Consider the following 14,691-nt stretch of genomic DNA (forward strand, 5'->3'; position numbering starts at 1 on the left):
CGTTACACCCTACAATGTATTTATTCCTTAAAACACTTGACCCCGTATAAATGATATTTCAGCTAATGTGAAATGAGTACTCCACCATTTATGTTCGTTTGGTCAAGCTCGAAGGAGATCATCCTTTGCTTACTATTCGCCAGATAGAAGCTATAGATTCCATGTTTATGATAGCGCTCCCACTCAATTGCACTACCGTGTTCCCAAAATGTACGTATCACCCTGACCTAAAAGTAGGCTTAACTAACAAATCAAAGAACACGAATAGCCTTTCAAGATTGAGCCTAATCATATCAGATTTAAGATCATTTGATCTAGGATCAACTAGGCGATATTGACTTGAATAGATATTACGGTAAGTTTAATAAATCTAAGTCAAAGTTCAATATCGGTCCCTTCCGATGCATACTCCATGCATCCAACCTGAGCTTTACTTTAACCAATGTTCTGGAAAGAACATAGTATTTCTCCAAATACAAGTAAACTCTGTTGTAGATTATCATATCAGTAAAACCCTGTGTCTGATAAATCTAGGAAACTTTATTCACATAGTCATGTTTACTTTCCAATGTGTTGACGGCACAATAAACAGGATCAAGTATGTGAAAAGGGTTTCAGATGAATTTATACATTATGTACATATAATCATGAAATAAATCATGTGAACCATGCAACATTAAATGTTATTTCTGATCTATATTAATAAGTAAATCTGATTATATTGAAATGAGTTTTATTTAGGGCATAAAACCCAACAGTTTCTTGCACCGTGGACACTCAGGGTAAGAGTAACCCGGGCGTCCTCCTCTACCTTGGTTCCCACGGAACCGCTTATTTTGCCACGAGCCACCAGAAGCTGGAACAACTTTTCTTTTCTGCTCGGTGGTGGAGTCACCACCATCCCTACCAGAAACAGGAGTAGGAACAGTGGGGGTCCCACCAACACTCGGAGTCACCCGGGGCTCCTGAAGAAATTTCACTGCACCCTCGGCTCTCAGAGCCTTTTCAACCATCTCTGCATATGTTGTTGCTTCAGTGGTAGTAATCACTAGATCATGCCGAATCTTTGCACTCAAACCCGCCAAATATTTTTCTTTCTTACTGAAGTCGGTTGGCACAGTTCCCGCCGCAAGCTTGGCCAAACGGTCAAACTTTGTCGTATACTCTGTAACCGACATTCCATCGGTTTGAACTAGTTCAGTGAACTCCTTCCGCTTTGCACTGCGGACTGCTTCATTGTAATACTTGGAGTTAAACAACTCCTTGAATTCTTCCCAGGTCATCAGCGTGACGTCTCGAGTGAGGGTTATCAACTCCCACCACACGAGAGCGTCTTCCTGAAACTGAAAAGTGGCGCAGGTCACCCGGTCATTTCCAACCACTCCCATGAAATTGAGAATACGATCAATAACTGAAAGCCACTGCTCGCTCTCATCACATCAGGACCTCCCAGGAACACTGGAGGTGCCTGTTTCTAGAATCTTTCATACAACGGCTCCATACGGTTGCCAACAACAAGTTGTTCTACTGGCACCGCAGGCACTGCAACGGCCTGAACCACTTGAGGAGGCACGACAGGAGGACCCTGCTGCCTCAATCTTTGGATCTCTTCATCTTGCTGGCGGATTCTATCTTGCATTTCAACAAATTTTTGCTCCCAATCAGGAAGAGCTTGAGGTGGATTTACAGGGCGACCACCCTGAACTCTGCCACGGCCACGACCGCGACCACGAGGATTTTGAGGATTCCCCTGACCACCTCCGGTCTCAACCATGCCACCCTGACTTCTTGTATTTCGCGGGGCGTCCATTTAATAGGACTTAGCCTGCGAATCCATAAGCCAGGCAGGTTAGACAGCGATCAAAACTTAACACCGCTCTTAAAGACTTAAAGGCAACACTTTTTTTTTTATAATTAATTAATTAAAATCTAATATGCTTCCTAACATGCTTTCACATTCACATTTATTTAAAGTACTAAACAAGTACAGGCTTACTGAACCGTGAACCGAGCTTTCTCTGATGAAGATTGTACATGTCATAGCAAGCTTCGGTAGACAAACCTGGCGGCTCTGATACCAAAATTGTAACGCCCTAATGCTAAGGCACGCTACAGTACTTTTTCAATTATTGTGCAATCTTTGCTAATCAAAGAAATTTCTCGAAAAACGTGTCAAATTAAAACTTTTGCATTAAATACTAATGTAACACCCTAACTAACATAGGTGTATTACGTGATTTTTAAACATCCTGTGCAGCTCGTTGCTAATCAACGAGGTTTATGGAAAACGTGATTAATTAAAATTTTTGCTTTTTAATTAAACTTATAAAATATTTATACAAAAGACTCGAGATCCCGATTACAAAAACATTTACAAAAGTTTACTGTTCATACAAAATAATTGTCGCATAGCGACTAGTTACAAAAATTAGCCTTGCTGTCCTGAGGATCGTACGCTCCAGGCCTAAACGCCTCGATATGTACAATCTTCATAAGCTCGTTCACGGTCCATCAGCTTTAGCCTTGCCTTTACCTACACATAAACGTAGCACTGTGAGTCGACAGACTCAGTAAGAAAAGCATAATAATACTCATACATAAATCCCGGTCATGATCAGACGCCCATACCCCTGATCATAACCCTAACTGCCGTGTCCAACACGATACTGAGTCCCCCTAACTGTCGTGTCCAACACGGTACTGAATTCTGAACGTTCATAGGGACGGTACTATTGACAAGTAACAGCCTGATCGGTCGAACCGGTCAGACTCCGGCTGCTGGTCATACTCCAGCCTGTACTGACGTGTTACAGTATCCACCTGATCGGTGGAACAGATCATACTCCAGCTGCTGGTCATACTCCAGCCTGTACCGACGGGATACGTCAATAGTACGGAACCACCAACCTAAGTGTCAGCCTGATCGGTCGAACCGGTCATACTCCGGCTGCTGGTCATACTCCAGCCTGTACCGACGTGACAGGGTTGGATGGTTCGAAGCCAACATACATAACTAATGTAATCTAACAGGCTTCCTACATGCACGCTAAACATGTAATCTACATATGCATACTGTTATACTAATCTTACCTGGATTCCGAATTCAGGTGTGCCGGTCAACCTGACTGGAACTTAACTGCGCGGCGGAATACAGGCTCCTAAACCATAAAAATCACAACACTATAAGTGACACGCTAAATCACTTCCTGGGGACTTAAACTAGGAACTAAAAGTTTCCCTATCGATAAAAAGCATGGCAATACCCCCAAAAACATAAAATCGAGGAACTCTAGGGTTCCTGAATTTTCCCCAACAGGTAGACCGGTTGCCCAACCGGAATTCCAGTTCTGGGAAAATTTCAGAACCCCATCCGGAATTCCAGATGCACAACCGGAATTTCGGTTCCTCGCAGGCAGCAACAATCAAAATTTCATATCTTGCTCAAATCAACTCCAAATCACATGAAACCTTCCAGACATGTTCTATATATCCCCTAGAACATTTCTAAAGCTTCAAAACCACCCAGATTTCACATAATCAAAAATCACCATTAAAAGCTCAAGCTTTGAGTTCTAAACTCAAACTTGAGCAAACCTAGCTAACATGCAATCAAACCAACATAAATCTACTTAATCATGCATAATAAACCCTCTGAAAATGAAATCTACCAACTACAGCAAGCAAATAACAGATTCACACATTTCTTTAAAAATCAAAGCTTTTGCACAAAATTTCCCAAACTTAAACCAAGCAACTAGCATGCATGAAACCTACTTAATTCCATTCAATTCAAGCATAGAAAAACACAGAAAATAACCTAAAACTACAGCAGCAATAACATCAAAATTGAACATGCATAAGTCATATTTTCATCATTTTTTTCCAAGAAAACAAAGGAAGAAAGTTAGGGAGCACATACCACAACAAGAGATCACTAGAGTTTTGCAAAATAAAGCTTGAATCACCAAGGAAAATGGCTGGCTTTTGATGCCCCAAGAGAGCCGAAAAAGAGAGAGAGGTTTGAGAGAAAAGCTTTCTAATTTTTTCTATTTTTTAAACTTTGTAATTTTTTGTAAAATGAAATGAAAGCTATTTAACATATATCAATCTTATTTCAGCCAAATAATAATACCAAATAAACATATAATGCCACTAATAAAAACACTAGAAGACAAAATACTAATGGGGCAAAAAGACCATTTTGCCCCTCCACCCTAAAACCACATAAATAACACTAAAGGGGTATTTTTGGGAAATTCTAAATTCCCGGCCATTCCCGACATTCCCAATGTCTAATAAACCGTCCCAAACTACTAACATACTAAGTTGTGATTTCTACTGAGCCAAACACCGAGTTCCAAAATACCGGGCACCGGAAATGCAAAAATATGAAAACTACTGAATGACATAGAAATGCATCTCTGAATTCAATAATAACAGTATAAATAATTATTTAAATAACTATAAATAATTTCATAAATAAATGTGATTAACTGCTAATTTCCAAATTAAACTAAGCGGTCTTTACAACTATCCCCTTAAAAGGATTTCGTCCCCGAAATCTAACCTGAATAACTCTGGATATTGAGCTCTCATATCTGACTCTAGCTCCCAGGTGGCTTCCTCCACCTTCCTGTTTCTCCAGAGAACTTTGACCAATGCTATGGTCTTATTCCAAAGGACTTTATCCTTTCTATCCAGGATCTGCACTGGCTGTTCTTCATAAGTCATGTCTGGCTGCAGCTCAAGGCTCTCATAACTGAGTATATGAGAGGGATCTGAAACGTATTTTCTCAACATCGAGACATGGAATACGTTGTGAACTGCTGATAAAGCTGGAGGCAATGCTAACCGGTATGCCACTTGACCTATCTTCTCGAGAATCTCGAAAGGTCCTGTAAATCTAGGGCATAACTTGCCTCTTTTCCCGAAACGTTTGATCCCCTTCATCGGAGATACTCGTAAAAACACATGGTCCCCTACTTGGAACTCAACATCTCTGCATTTCGGATCTGCGTAACTCTTCTGTCTACTCTGTGAGGCAAGCATTCTAGCTTTTATCTTCTCTATTGCCTCATTGGCTCGCTGCACTGACTCTGGACCTAGGTATTTTCTCTCTCCTGTCTCATCCCAGTGAATGGGAGATCTACACTTTCTACCGTATAACAGTTCATAGGGAGCTATCCCTATCGTACTCTGATAAATGTTGTTGTAAGAAAATTCTATCAACGGTAGATATTTATTCCATGAGCCTTCAAAATCCATAACACAGGCTCGCAACATGACCTCCAATATCTGAATTGTCCTTTCGGACTGACCATCTGTCTGAGGATGGAATGCTGTACTAAATTTCAGCTTTGTACCCATTGCTCGTTGCAAACTCTGCCAAAATTTGGAAGTGAACTTCGGATCCCTGTCCGAAACTATAGACTTCGGTACCCCGTGAAGTCTTACTATCTCACGGACATACAACTCTGCCAACTGATCCACTGTAAATGTTGTTTTAACCGGCAGAAAATGAGCAGATTTCGTAAATCAATCCACCACTACCCAGATGGAATCAAACAAACCCGTGGTCCTAGGTAATCCGACCACAAAATCCATCTTTATATCTTCCCACTTCCATTCTGGTAGGGTTAAAGGCTGCAACAACCCTGCTGGTCTCTGATGTTCAGCCTTAATCTGCTGACAAGTGAGGCATCTCGATACGAATTCTACCAAATTCTTCTTCATACCGCCCCACCAGAAGTACGGTTTCAAATCTTGATACATCTTAGTGGTGCCGGGATGCAGAGAATACGGGGTAGAATGAGCCTCCTCAAAGATCTCATTCTTGAGTTCCACACTATTCGGAACACAAACCCTAGCTTTATACAGAAGCATCCCGCTGTCTGACACTGAAAAGTCCTTGGCTTGACCAGCCAACACCTCATCTCTAATCTTCACTAACTCTGGATCCGTCATCGGAGCGACTTTTATTCTTTCCAACAGATCAGATTGCAGCGTTAAGTTGTGAAGCTGACCTACCACAAACTCAATGCTGGATCTAACCATATCCTCTGCTAGCTGAGGTGAGATCTGAACCATACTAGCTACTTGCCCGGGACCCTTTCTGCTCAGGGCATCGGCCACTACATTGGCCTTCCCAGGGTGATAGAGGATCTCACAGTCGTAATCTTTCACTAATTCCAACCAACGTCTCTGTCTCATGTTCAAATCCTTCTGAGTAAAGAAATACTTGAGACTTTTATGGTCGGTATAGATTTCACACCTTTGTCCGTAAAGGTAATGCTGCCAAATCTTCAATGCGAAAACCACTGCGGCCAACTCTAGATCATGAGTCGGGTATCGCTGTTCATAATCCTTAACTGACGGGAGGCATAAGCGATAACCTGATCGGCTTGCATCAACACACACCCCAAACCCTGTTTGGATGCGTCACAATACACTACAAACTTCTCGTTGTCTGAAGGCAAAGCTAGCACTGGAGCGGTAATCAACCTTTGCTTCAGCTCCTGAAAACTAGCTTCGCACTTGTCTGACCAAATAAATCGCTGATTCTTCTTTGTAAGTTCGGTTAGGGGCACTGAAATTTTTGAAAACCCTTCCACGAACCTACGGTAGTACCCAGCTAAACCCAAGAAGCTTCTGATCTCTGTCACTGTCTTCGGTCTCGGCCAATCCCTGACGGATTCAATCTTCCCGGGATCCACCTTGATCCCATCTTTGCTCACAATGTGCCCTAGGAAGGACACCTGAGATAGCCAGAACTCACATTTCTTGAACTTGGCATAAAGCTTATGTTCCCGAAGCCGTTGCAGTACCATCTGAAGATGTAATTCATGATCCTCTTCTGATTGGGAGTACACGAGGATGTCGTCGATAAACACAATCACACAGATATCGAGGAAATCCTTGAATACTCTATTCATCAAGTCCATGAATGCTGCAGGAGCATTGGTTAGTCCGAACGACATAACCAGGAATTCGTAATGTCCATATGTAGTGCGGAAAGCCGTCTTCGGAATGTCCTCCTCTCGGATTCTCAACTGATGATAACCCGAACGGAGATCAATCTTAGAAAAGACCGTCTTTCCCTGAAGCTGATCGAACAAATCATCGATCCTAGGTAATGGATATTTATTCTTCACCGTCAGTTTGTTCAATTCTCTATAGTCGATGCACATCCTCATAGATCCATCTTTCTTCTTGACGAATAAAACCGGGGCTCCCCAGGGTGACACACTAGGCCGAATAAATCCTATGTCAAGCAACCCTTGGAGCTGAATCTTTAATTCCTTAAGTTCAGCTGGAGCCATTCTATATGGGGCTTTGTAAACCGGTTCCACCCCTGGTGCCAAATCTATCACAAAGTCAATCTCCCGCTGAGGTGGTAACCCTGGAAGTTCTTCGGGAAAAACATCTAAAAATTCCCGAACCACCTTAATGTCCTCTGGCCGAATGGTATCTGGCCGAGTGGTGTCCACCACCACGGCCAGAAACCCTAAACAACCGCCATGCAATAAATCTCTAGCTGACATGGCCGAAATCACCGGGATCCGAGATCCCCGAACTGAACCAACAAACACGAATGGTTCTTCACTTTCCGGTTGGAAGATCACCATCTTCCTTTTGCAATCAATACTCGCCGAATATTTAGATAGGAAATCCATTCCTAAAATAATATCAAACTCTACTAGACTCATCTCTATCAAGTCAGCACTTAACTCTCTACCATCTATCCTGATCGGCATAGACCTAATCCACCTGTTGGAGATAACCAACTCTCCGCCAGGTAATAGGGTTCCAAACCCTGATTCATATCTATCGTACGGTCTATCCAATTTACTAAAGACTCTGGCTGCCACATAAGAATGTGTAGCCCCAGAATCAAACAGCACTGAGTAAAGCGAGTTATTAACAGAAAGCTGACCTGTCACAACTGATGGGCTGGCATCTGCATCAGCCTGAGTGATGGCGAACACCCTGGCTGGAGTGGGTATCGCCGGAGCTCTCGGTGCCTCTGATCGGAGTTGGGGACAGTCCCTCTTGAAGTGTCCGGGCATGCCACAGTGAAAGCATCCCTGACCTTTGCACTCACCCCGATGGTGCCTTTTGCAGCTAGGGCACTCGGGATAGGAGAATCGGGTCTCAGTACCACTGGAACGACTACCTCTATTCTGGTTCCCCCGGAACCTCTTGTTCTGACTCGAGCCACCGGATGCAGTGGGTGCTCTCTTCCTCTGATCAATGGCCGAACCACTACTCCCCCTGCTAAAGCCTGATGCAGGAGGGGTAGGAGCCCCGCCACTCGCCGGAGTACTAGCTGACTCCGACATACACCCAACTGCGCCCTCAGCTCGCAGTGCCTTCTCCACCATCTCAGCATAGGTGGTGTGGTCGTCCGTGGTGATCATCAAATCGTGTTTGATCCTTGCATTCAACCCATCCAGGTACTTCTCTTTCTTGCTGAAGTTGGTTGGCACAATTCCCGAGGCTAACCTCGCCAACCGATCGAACTGAGTAGTATACTCAGTTACGCTCATATTCTCACGCTAGGTCAGGTGAGCGAACTCTTTCCTCTTGGCGCTTCTGACCGCCTCATTGTAATACTTGGCGAGACACCATGTCCCACCAGACCAGAGCGTCCTCCTGGAACTTGAAAGTGGCACACACCACTCTATCATTACCAGTGACACCCATGAAGTTCAGGATCTTGGTAATCACTGTCAGCCACTGTTCGGCCTTCATCACGTCTGGACCTCCCAAGAAAACCGGAGGTGCTTGCTTCCGGAACCGTTCATACAAAGGTTCCAATCTATTGGCCGACACCACTAACTCGGCCTGCGCAGCAGGGGCAGGTGCAACTGGAACTACTGGCACCGGAACTGCAGGAGCACCCTGCTGTCTCAACCTCTAAATCTCGAGGTCTTGCTCTTCTATCCGGGCTTGCATCTCAGCAAACCGAACCTCCCAATTCTGGGCTCCCTGATCGGCTGGGGGAGCCTGGGCAGCCTGTGGCGGGTTCTCATCACCCCGACCACGAGCCCTGCCCCGGGGACCTCTACCTCGGCCCCTAACTGGCGGGGGAAACTAAGCTCCCTGTCCTTGATTCGACCCCACTAAATTGCCCTGGCTCCTGGTAGTCCGCCTGGCGTCCATCTAGTCAGAACCGCCTGCGAAACCAAGAGTCGGCATATCAAGTCGTATTCAAGGAGAGCTTACTAATGCCGTTTAATTTGGAAATTAGAAACGAAACATGCGCCTACTCTACTATCAGGCTACTAACATGCTTCCTAACAGGCTTTTCTTATTCATAAATAAATATATAATCTACTAAAGCAATAAAGGCTTACTGAACCGTGAAACGAGCTAACTGCTGATGATGATTGTACATGTCGTGACGATCTTCGGAAGACAACCTGGCGGCTCTGATACCAAATTGTAACACCCTAACTAGCATAGGCGTATTACGTAATTTTTAAACATGCTGTGCAGCTCGTTGCTAATCAACGAGGTTTATGGAAAACGTGATTAATTAAAATTTTTGCTTTTTAATTAAACTTATAAAATATTTATACAAAAGACTCGGGATCCCGATTACAAAAACATTTACAAAAGTTTACTGTTCATACAAAATAATTGTCGCCTAGCGACTAGTTACAAAAATTAGCCTTGCTGTCCCGAGGATCGTACGCTCCAGGCCTAACCGCCCCGACATGTACAATCTTCATAAGCTCGTTCACGGTCCATCAGCTTTAGCCTTGCCTTTACCTACACATAAACGTAGCACTGTGAGTCGACAGACTCAGTAAGAAAAGCATAATAATGCTCATACATAAATCCCGATCATGATCAGACGCCCATACCCCTGATCATAACCCTAACTGCCGTGTCCAACACAATACTGAGTCCCCCTAACTGCCGTGTCCAACACAGTACTGAGTTCTGAACGTTCATAGGGACGGTACTATTGACAAGTAACAGCCTACTTGGTCGAACCGGTCATACTCCGGCTGCTGGTCATACTCCAGCCTGTACCAACGTGTTACAGTATCCACCTGATCGGTCGAACCGGTCATACTCCGGCTGCTGGTCATACTCCAGCCTGTACCGACGGGATACGTCAATAGTACGGAACCACCAACCTAAGTGTCAGCCTGATCGGTCGAACCGGTCATACTCCGGCTGCTGGTCATACTCCAGCCTGTACCGACGTGACAGGGTTGGATGGTTCAAAGCCAACATACATAACCAATGTAATCTAGCAGGCTTCCTACATGCACGCTAAACATGTAATCTACATATGCATACTGTTATACTAATCTTACCTGGATTCCGAATTCAGGTGTGCCGGTCAACCTGACTGGAACTTAACTGCGCGAACCATAAAAATCACAACACTATAAGTGACACGCTAAATCACTTCCCGGGGACTTAAACTAGGAACTAAAAGTTTCCCTATCGATAAAAAGCATGGCAATACCCCCAAAAAAATAAAATCAAGGAAATCTAGGGTTCCTGAATTTTCCCCAACCGGTAGACCGGTTGCCCAACCGGAATTCCGGTTCTGGGAAAATTTCAGAACCCCATCCGGAATTCCGGATGCACAACCGGAATTCCGGTTCCTCGCAGGCAGCAACAATCAAAATTTCATATCTTGCTCAAATCAACTCCAAATCACATGAAACCTTCCAGACCTGTTCTATATATCCCCTAGAACATTTCTAAAGCTTCAAAACCACCCAGATTGCACATAATCAAAAATCACCATTAAAGCTCAAGCTTTGAGTTTGAAACTCAAACTTGAGCAAACCTAGCTAACATGCAATCAAACCAACATAAATCTACTTAATCATGCATAATTAACCCTCTGAAAATGAAATCTACCAACTACAGCAAGCAAATAACAGATTCACACATTTCTTTAAAAATCAAAGCTTTTGCACAAAATTTCACAAACTTAAACTAAGCAACTAGCATGCATAAAACCTACTTAATTCCATTCAATTCAAGCATACAAAAACACAGAAAATAACCTAAAACTACAGCAGCAATAACATCAAAATTGAACATGCATAACTCATATTTTCATCATTTTTTTCCAAGAAAACAAAGGAAGAAAGCTAGGGAGAACATACCACAACAAGAGATCACTAGAGTTTTGCAAAATAAAGCTTGAATCAACAAGGAAAATGGTTGGCTTTTGATGCCCCAAGAGAGCCGAAAAAGAGAGAGAGGTTTGAGAGAAAAGCTTTCTAATTTTTTCTATTTTTTAAACTTTGTAATTTTTTGTAAAATGAAATGAAAGCTATTTAACATATATCAATCTTATTTCAGCCAAATAATAATACCAATAAACATATAATGCCACTAATAAAAACACTAGAAGACAAAATACTAATGGGGCAAAAAGACCATTTTGCCCCTCCACCCTAAAACCACATAAATTACACTAAAGAGGTATTTTTGGGAAATTCTAAATTCCCGGCCATTCCCGACATTCCCAATGTCTAATAAACCGTCCCAAACTACTAACATACTAAGTTGTGATTTCTACTGAGCCAAACACCGAGTTCCAAAATACCGGGCACCAGAAATGCAAAAATATGAAAACTACTGAATGACATAGAAATGCATTTCTGAATTCAATAATAACAGTATAAATAATTATTTAAATAGCTATAAATAATTTCATAAATAAACGTGATTAACTGCTAATTTCCAAATTAAACTAAGCGGTCTTTACAACTAAACTTTGTAATTTAATAAAATATTTACAAGTGCCGGGATCCCGTTTTTAAACTTTATAAAATTTACTTTTCAAAATATACATTCCAAAATACACAGATTTACAGGTCGCACAGCGACTTTCAAAATATAACTCCCAGATGTCCCGAGACCGAACACTCCAGGTCGCGCTGCTTGACATGTACAATCTCACCCGAGCTCAGATTCACTCCTGTTCAGCCTTCGCATTTCCTTACCTACACATAGAAGCAGAAACTGTGAGTCAACAGACTCAGTAAGAAATGCATATAACATACCATATAATTTCCGACCTGTAAATAGGTGCCCATACACCTATTTACAGAGCTTAACAGATGAGTATGAACGTTCAATACCAGGGTACAACCACTATACCACATACACATCGTACCTCACTGTACGAGTGTTGGTAGGGTTTACCCCAAACACTGAGTAATAGTGAGTGATGTACCACACACCTTAGTATTTTCCCGTGCCCGTGCTGGTATCACTGTAACGTACTCACAACCACAATAATCACTATACCAATGCACTCTATAACTTATTCATACAAGTGTTGGTAGTGCTTAACATAATTCAAGCATGCATATATAAACACATATACACACATTCATATAATCATATCATACATTATACACAGTTCTTACCTGTTTTCCAAATTCAAGTGTCTTTGGCCAGGCACGAATTCGAACGGAAATCACGTGCTAGATGGATGCCCTAATCACAATAATTGCAACACAGATGAGTGACTCGCTAAATCACTTTTCGGGACTTAAACTTGAAACTAAAAGTTTCCCTATCGATACACCTCATGGCAATACCCTAAATATCTCAAAATTGGTCCAAACTAGCGTTCTGGAAATTCCCCCAACAGGCAGACCGGTTCCCAACAAGAAATCCGGTTCTGGGTCATCAACCGGTCGACCGGTTGCCACAGGTCCCCCAGAACCGGTCGACCGGTTCTGTGCTGGGAACACAAAAATCAACCCCCTTAACTCAATTCAATCCCAAACCTTACCAAACTCTCCAGTATACCTATACAATGCATACACAATAAAATCCAGGCAGTAATTCGCAGAACAAACCAATAAATCAAATTATGCCATTAAAGCTGAAAGCTTGAGTTTCAAAACTCAAGCTTGCTTAGAACAAACATCAAGCATCAAAACCAGTTGCTAGGGACTTAGATTAACTCAAACTAACCCTAGAAATTGAACCCCAAACATTTCAAAACCCAATAGCCACTAAACCTAGAAATTTCATAGTGAAACTAAACTACAACTTCAAAAACTTAAGGGGAAAAGAAACTAGGGTTACCTTGTCTTGATTCCTCTTGAATCCTTTGCTGAAAAACACAGAATTTCAGCTCCCAAAACCCCTTGCCTCAGCTGGTTTCGAAGAGAGAGAGAGAGAGAGAAGGAAAAGAGAGTTCTTCAATTTTTTGATATTTCTTCTAATTTTCCAAAAATGAGATAAATGAGATAGCTAAATTGATTCTTTGCTGAAATAAAGGCCACTTGTCACCTCCCTAGGCAGCCACTACACCATTCCTTAAAAAGACTTAAATGCCCTTAAGGTTAAACTTAGGTATTTTCCAATATAGGGGTAAAATGGTCAAATTTCATAACCCCGCTCAACCCCGATAATTTATTTTCTCTAAAATATTTCCCACTATGAAATAAGGTTCTAAAATTATCCATGTGATCAATCTAACCATCCATCGCATTTTCCGTTGTCGCCGAGCAAAAATTACAAAAATAACATATTTCACATATAAGCTAAATAATACCCCTATAGTTTAATAAAATCTCCGGAATTGAGAAATTATAACTCTAATATTTATTTCTAAATATCGGGGTCCACAATTAAATTAATTCACAAATAATAATAAAATAATAAAAATTAGTGCTAATTGCCTTTACTAATCCACATTACTAGAGCGGTCATTACAAGCATCCCATAGTCATTAGATAAGAAAGTGTTTGTTTAAACAAGTACAACTTTTCTAAGAAAATGACTAAGTCTGAAAATAAAGTAACAAATAAAGGAGATATTTTTTCTTGATTCCATAAGTGTTCTATCATCTTATTCGTTGCAAGATGATCCCACTGCCTCTGTTATCTTAACACAACCGAAGAGGTCAATACCATTTAGTTTTCTTAGACATAATTCACGGTACCTTTTCGTAGTGGGAGAGTTTCAAGGAACTTTACCTTCTTATGACTTGGAAGACACTAGTGATTAAAATCCATTTTGAGTTTAAACAATTAATGGATTGTCAAGATAAGAAACTAAGAAGAAAGCCAATAAAACTATGGTTTGATCCATTCACATGGAGTAACCTAAAGTTTTCTATTACAAGGACATGAAAGGAAATTTTCGTTAATAATTCTATTCAATGGACTTAACAAAACTTCCTGTTTCTAGTATTATAGGTTTGAGTTTATCTAAATCTATGGCTTGTGGTATACCTGGAAATTACTTACTCTAATGCAAGCATGAGATGCTGATGCATTTTCTTTCCAATGGAAATCTATAGAAGCTTCACAACTTCTTAGATATAGATTTTATTTATCTAAGGAAGAGTCTCAACTATTCCAAAGAAGATAAAGCCATGAAAGAATTTCTTAAATTAATAGTGAGAGGTCTCAGATATGTTTTAGTATGCCTTAGACCAAACACCTGCTGTTGAGTGGGATTAATGAGTAAGTATCAGAGTAATCCAGGAGAGAAACATTGGAAGACAATCAAGTAAATTTTTAAGATTAAGATTAACATTGGAAGTCAATAAGGGTGGTTTGAAACTCTTAGACTACACCACATCAGATTTCGAGACTTGTGTTTGTGCTAGAAAGTCTGCTGATAAGATGGTGATTACTTTGGGGGTGGAGTAGTGATTTTGGAGAAGCGTAAAAACCTATC

The sequence above is a fragment of the Cannabis sativa genome, chromosome 5, assembly GCF_029168945.1.
Source record: "Cannabis sativa cultivar Pink pepper isolate KNU-18-1 chromosome 5, ASM2916894v1, whole genome shotgun sequence".
Taxonomy (NCBI): Eukaryota; Viridiplantae; Streptophyta; class Magnoliopsida; order Rosales; family Cannabaceae; genus Cannabis; species Cannabis sativa.